The sequence below is a fragment of the Oryzias melastigma genome, linkage group LG11 (genome assembly GCF_002922805.2).
Source record: "Oryzias melastigma strain HK-1 linkage group LG11, ASM292280v2, whole genome shotgun sequence".
NCBI classification, from domain to species: Eukaryota; Metazoa; Chordata; class Actinopteri; order Beloniformes; family Adrianichthyidae; genus Oryzias; species Oryzias melastigma.
In genome coordinates this window covers 17,749,511-17,755,344 of record NC_050522.1, presented here as the reverse complement: position 1 = coordinate 17,755,344, position 5,834 = coordinate 17,749,511, and the positions used below count along the sequence as shown (strand labels likewise).

At 38.9% G+C, this 5,834-nt stretch overlaps 1 long non-coding RNA gene across 1 annotated transcript in view; it reads right to left on the bottom strand.

Moving 5' to 3' along the window:
• Nucleotides 1-4,042: 4,042 nt before the first annotated feature.
• LOC112136163 overlaps nucleotides 4,043-5,834 on the bottom strand; it is a 4,203-nt gene continuing 2,411 nt past the window's right edge. Inside the window, exon 2 of the long non-coding RNA XR_002917290.2 lies at nucleotides 4,043-4,693. This is a non-coding gene — a long non-coding RNA (uncharacterized LOC112136163). The remainder of the gene's footprint in view (nucleotides 4,694-5,834) is intronic.

Sequence of the window (5,834 nt, the reverse complement as noted above, 5' to 3'; positions counted from 1 at the left end):
AAGGAAATAAGTAAACGCTTTAATTTTAGCTTTTCTAGCTTTCACATCCACTGTAAATGTTTAGTGAGTCACTCATGACAAAATATATATACCCCTGGTAAAAGCTGTATCCCACTTAAATTGGATAATAAAAGTACTTACTTTTTAAAATACTTTGGTACGTCCAATTCAATTCAATTCATTTTTTTTTTTTAGCCCATCACAAAAACAATTGCCTTATTGGGCTTCATGCATATCACATATGTATATATATATATATTAAATAACTTTTTTCTTGTTTTAAAAAATAATTTCAGAGTTTTAATGTATGTTCTTGAACATAAAATCAGAATACTTGGTTTTCAAGGAATAAGCAAAAAATGCCAAGTAAAATCACAGTCATAAGTTCTTACCTTTTAGTACCAAGTATTACGTATTCTCATTTACTAATATTCATGTAAAGGATAAATAAACCAGAAATGACTGTAAGTAAAGTATTGGATTTCATTTACTTGGATACTCTTGAGGCAAAGGAAGAACTAAACTGCCCCTTTGGGTCTGATTCACTAAAACCGCTACTAAAGAGCGCGAGATATTGAGTGCACAGCAATAGCAAATGTTATAAAACATGTTTAATGTCAGCTTCAGACACTGTGACCATAACTTATCCAGAAGCTCCAAGATTGTATCAGCGGGTTTGAGATACGTCTCAATAATTACTGCCATTTCAAAGCGTTTGCACAGCTCTTGGTTTCCTCCTCCGCGTCCTCTAAGACGTGCTAAATCCAGATGAAAAAAAGCGTGTAGTAACTCACATAGTGTGTGCTAATTTGATGTCTTTGCACCAATACATCCGTGAAGGTGAAAAATGGATTGCACGCATCATTTTGTCCGTTTAACAGGCTCAGCCCTTCTGGTTAATAATGAACAAAAACATTATTTCATGCTCTCATACACACCTAAACATTTAGAATGATTACTGTAAAACCAAATCTGGTAAGTTTCTATCTACCTTTAATCAGGATTAAAGTCGACATGTGAAAAAACGATTTGAACCCCGACAGGCACTGCAGGTTTCCACCTCTGAGGCTTTGTTTCAATGCAGAAGACACACTGCAGCCCACATGCAAAGGGAAGGGCTGTCATTGACTCAGCTTGAGAAAAGACATGTCAAAAATACCACCGAAGTGAAGCAGTCAATTCTCTCTCTGTTCTTCCTCAAGTGACAGGCCCGATTGTCTCATGAGCTGTGCTTTGTGAAACAGACGTCCCCTGAAGAGGCCGGGCAGTCAGAAGCAGGAATAAAACCAGTGTTGAAAGGGAAAAAAGGAAAACAAAGCTCGACTGGCTAAAAATACATTCTCCCTGCTCCTCTCCAAGGTCACGCTGTCGTTTTGACTTGATGGAAGCGCAGCAGTAACTGCTATGCTCCTCCTGAGCTCCACTAACAAGCATGGCAATGCTCTGTTAGTGGCTGTTGAACGTCCTTCTTGACTAAGGCATCTGATGCGCTCATTGTCGTTATAAGTTTCAGTTTTTTATTTTCATTTTAAGCTACGTTTATTCATACCGGAGTTTGTGTGTATTCTTGAACACCCATTTAGACGGGGGGGGGGTCTTCTTTTTCTTTTTCTTTTTTAGTGAATGTCCCCCACCCACAGTTGGAAGAGGCTTGATGTGAAATGATGCTCCAGGCTTATTCTTTCACAGCTCTATTCCTGAATATGAAGGACTGTGTAGGCCGGACAAAAAAAAAAAACACAATTTCTAACTTCTCCATCAAGATCAATTTTCAAACACCGTTGGTACTTCTGTGACTTGAAAGGGACGCCATCCATGTCACTGACACATATGAGTCCCTGATCGGTTAAAATTCAACCGGGCTTAACTTGCAACATGTGTTCCAAGGCTTCTGGTGTGAACACGAGACTTTTGAACATGGAACCCCAAAAAGCACTTTATAAAGACGTATCATTGGAAGTGGTCGCTTGAACGCATGCTGCCGAGGGCGTAGCATTATGCTGTGTTCTCGCTAAACGCAATTCGCGGCAGAAGCGGGAAGTTTCAATGTTAAGTCAATGGCACAGACGCAAAATGAGGAGATCAGCAGTGATGCGGCATGATTTGAGTGACGGGGGCGGGGCAGCGGTCTGGCAGTAGCGCGAATTGGGCAGTGCGGCCTGGATTTAAATATCTACATTTTTGCAGGTCACATCTGCCCATCAGGAAGTCAGCTATGAGCACGTGACGTTTTCAGTGACTCGATCAGCAGCTAGAACAACTAACAGTAAACAATAAACCTTCAAACTCAGTCACAGATGCACAGAAACACAGTGGAAGCAGCTGTCATAAAGACACAGCCGCCGGAGTGAGACTGGACTAAGTCTCAAGGGTTTGCAGCTCTTCCCATACATTTCAATGAGCAAACAGGTTCAAACAGGTTCAAGCAGCAAAGACAAATGTTGACTTTTCTCTGGAAATCCATGCAAAGTTTCACATTTTTTCAAATAGATTTCATTTTAATGTGTTCTTTTAACATGACATTTAACTCTTATATCGATTTGGGTCAAAACTGACGCTCTTTGAAGTGTGAAAAAGGGTCAGTTTAGACCCGAACACAATAGTGGTATTTTAATGTATCAAAAATGCACTGAGAGAAAGTTTTCCTTTCTCTTTGACCTGCCGTGAATTCCCAAAACATCATGGATTTGTCTTGGAAGCAGAAATCCATCAATGTTTACAGACTTGATCAAATCAATTTGGAAATATATCGCGATATTTTGTTTGGCGATACTTGTATGGATTTAAAATTCTGACAAGACGATATTTAATTAATAATTTATGAGCGTCCTTCGGCATCTGACTCTCGTTTTCCACTTAACCCCTTAACGACCTCTACTTCCAATCTCCACCATCATCATTCACAGGAGAGAAATGACCCAGATCCACCGGTTACCGCAGCTGTTATGAAATCTGTAGCTAGAACACAGATTATGGACAAGATTTACTGGGTCGTGTGAGATAATTGACTGTTGGGTAATAACTGTCTGAATATGAATGCAGCAGAGGGACAACAACTTGTGGTTTGCTCGTCCACCTCTGCATGGTTGAAATGGGATCAACGAACCAGCTAGATGACCTTTAGGGCTTCAAAGAAAAAAAAACTTGCAGTACAGAAATTTGCACAAATTGCTGTTTTTGTTTTGTTATAGACCTTATTTCCTATAGTCAACTGTCAAAAATGTTACTCCCAGAGTTCAGATTTTGAGGAATGTTCTTATTTTGACTTATACTGTTTATGGTTTTTAGACAAAATTACAATGTAGTAGAACCAGTAAGTTCAATCCTTTTTATTTTTTATTACTAGAAAGACCACTAACGGCAGTTAAAGCCGATAAACCGCAGTCCTTCTTTCAAATGTTAAGGCATGTCTAACATCCTGTTTTTCCACACTCCTCAAGGTAACGTGGGATTTGGTGCTTTGCCCAAGGACACATCAGCAAGAAGACTGCCAAGGCCAGGACCCAAACTCACCACTTTCTGATAAGCAGGCGACTGATTGCTGCCTCTGAGCTTCCCCCCGTATACTTTCAAACGCCTCTGCCTTTTACTGATGTTGATATCAGCCTCAACACGGATCGAGCTTTAAATGGGAGGAAGTGGCACAGAAGACCCTTAACGATAATCAAAAAGGCAGTATAAGACATTCGAGGGTAACAGTGTGAGAAATGTTTTCAAGAAAAACTTTGTTGAAAAAAAACATTGTGAGGAAGCCAAAATTTCAGCTCTTAGTTTTCACCATTTTGACAGGAAATTACGTCATAAAACTTTAACCTTTTAACCTAGAAAAAAAATTTGACCGTTGAAACTTTGATCTAAAAAAAATTTAATTTAAATACAGACATGTCTGTCAGAGGTTGGAACCATATGCTGTTTGAGAACCCATGATTGGATGTTAAACTGTCAATCAAAAGGTTACGCTTTTTTTGTAACTTATTTAATACAAAATAGGAAAAAAAAAATTCACAAAGTTTAATCAAAATTACCCAAAAAACAATTATTCTGGAAACCATGTTCTTTCCCAGAGGATCAAACTTTGCCCTTCAGGGAATGAGGACAGGTTTGATCATTCAAGCACCCTAGTGGTTACATGCTGAAGTGCATTGGCTCCATTTACTTTGAGTTAACCAGCCTGATTGAAGATGTTAGGTTTGATAGTGGAGCACTTTCACTGCAGTTTTGTCTCATTTTCTTTTACGTTGTCTGCTCCTCAGCTCTTTTTTTCCTTGATTTATGCCATACTGGATCACTGAGTCATGTTGTTTTAGCTTGGACTGCTGACCCTTGGTAAGTCAGTTTGTTCAAGTTTGTGGTTAATGTTTACTTTTTTGTGTTTTTGACAGCCAAGGGCGGGGATTTCTCCTGGTTCTGATGGTTGGCGGGTTTGGATCAGACATTTTTTTTGTATGTTTTTTTTTTATTTTTACCAAGTTTCTTTTCAATTTGTCTAAAACTCAAAGATGAAAATGTTTTTTTTTAATTTGAATTGGAAAAAGCTTCCTTACAGTAATGTCACTTCTGCTCACCAAGTTTTCCATACATGATGGTTGAGGTGTCTTCTTCTTCTTCTTCTTCTTCTTCTTCTTCTTCTTCTTGTCCACCACATGAAGCTGGAATTGTGGCTTCAAGCTGGACTTCCTCTGCAGCTCAGAACCTCAAAAAGAAAATATATGTATATATTTTTTTATATATTTATATTTTAACTAGAGCCAAGAATCGATTAAAAAAATTAACTAATTAATCACAAAGAGAACAAATGTGATAAGAAATCATTTTGTTTGTGTATTTCTCCTTTTAAATTGCTGTCAATCAAACTTCCCATTGACCATTTTGATGTTAGCTTTCACTATTTTCCCAAGAACTCTGCTCTGAGAAACCAATGGATTGAATGTATTGATCACAGCAACGTCAATAAACATTTGATAATTATCTCAAAGAGTCTTTGGTGAACTGGAAGGAGAAAGAATCAGGATTTTGGAGGAAGTTCAGTCCATTAGGATCTCCACTAACCGATATTGCTTAACATTTTTATGTAGCAGCGAGACACAGAACTATCATAATCAGATAGGGGAGGATCAGGGGCGGAGCTGCTCAGCTCAGCCCCAAAAGCCACGCCCCCTCAGAGGAGATTTTTGAAACAGAGGCTTCAACATGAAAAATAGCTTTTTAAGACATTAAGACTGTGGGATTTTGGTTAAAAACATCATAATCATAATTAAAACACTACTGGGAAAGTTTTTTTTAAATAAAAAAAATTGTCATTAAGGGACTTTAATGTCTGTGAGAAGATTGCAATACAGCCACTTTCTTTTGTCGCAATGACCCTTCGCTAATCAATGAGTTTCAACAGTACCTCTGTGCTAACTGGTCCGTTCCATTTATCTATGGATCTACAACCATCTGAGGCCCAAAAATAGTGCAGTTTGGATCCATTTTATAATGGAAACGAAATCCTGTACTATAGTACTCAGTGGAACTGAGGCATTAGTGATGAAGGTTGTGGACTCCTGATGAACCAGCAGGAAAGCTTGCACATGAGACCTGCAGGTCTGGTTCTTCAGGTGTTTCTTCAGATCCACGCTTTCGTCAGGATGTTTGTTCTGGTGGCTGTTTGTCCGCTCCTCAGCTGGAGGTCAGAGTCCGCTCTCACAGATCACTTTTGTAAATAAACCACCAGCTGCCTCTGCTGAGTCACTGTTAACACGAGGAGACGTCTTGAATTCTGGGTAATCATTAATACAAAAACGGTTCAAGACATTGAGTTTGACAGCTTCTGTTGATGACTGGGGGGGGGG